The sequence below is a fragment of the Fulmarus glacialis genome, unplaced genomic scaffold (genome assembly GCF_000690835.1).
Source record: "Fulmarus glacialis isolate BGI_N327 unplaced genomic scaffold, ASM69083v1 scaffold37922, whole genome shotgun sequence".
In the NCBI taxonomy this organism is placed as follows: Eukaryota; Metazoa; Chordata; class Aves; order Procellariiformes; family Procellariidae; genus Fulmarus; species Fulmarus glacialis.
Window position 1 is genome coordinate 1987 of NW_009200405.1, and position 218 is coordinate 2204.

Below are 218 nucleotides of genomic sequence, written 5' to 3' on the forward strand. Positions count from 1 at the left end.
GAGACGAAGATGAACCTCTGCAAGCTGGGGAAGGAGAGCACTGCAGAAGAGAGCAGCCCGGCAGAGGCAGGCGGAGACAGGTAAAGAGACAGTGCATGGCTGGGTTTCATCCTCCTCCTCCTCTTGCCTGAGCAAGGCAAGAGGGTGCTGGCCCCAGGGCACCCTCGTGATGCTCCTCGGCGCTCGCAGGGCCGGGCCACGGCTGATCCTGCTGGGAG

The 218-nt window shown here is 63.8% G+C and overlaps 1 protein-coding gene across 1 annotated transcript in view; it reads left to right on the forward strand.

The window, feature by feature from the left end:
- The window catches only part of LOC104073723 (testis-expressed sequence 2 protein-like), a gene marked incomplete at its 5' end in the record, with an annotated part of 4246 nt that overhangs the window by 1923 nt on the left and 2105 nt on the right, over nucleotides 1-218 (forward strand). The window lies entirely within an intron of this gene.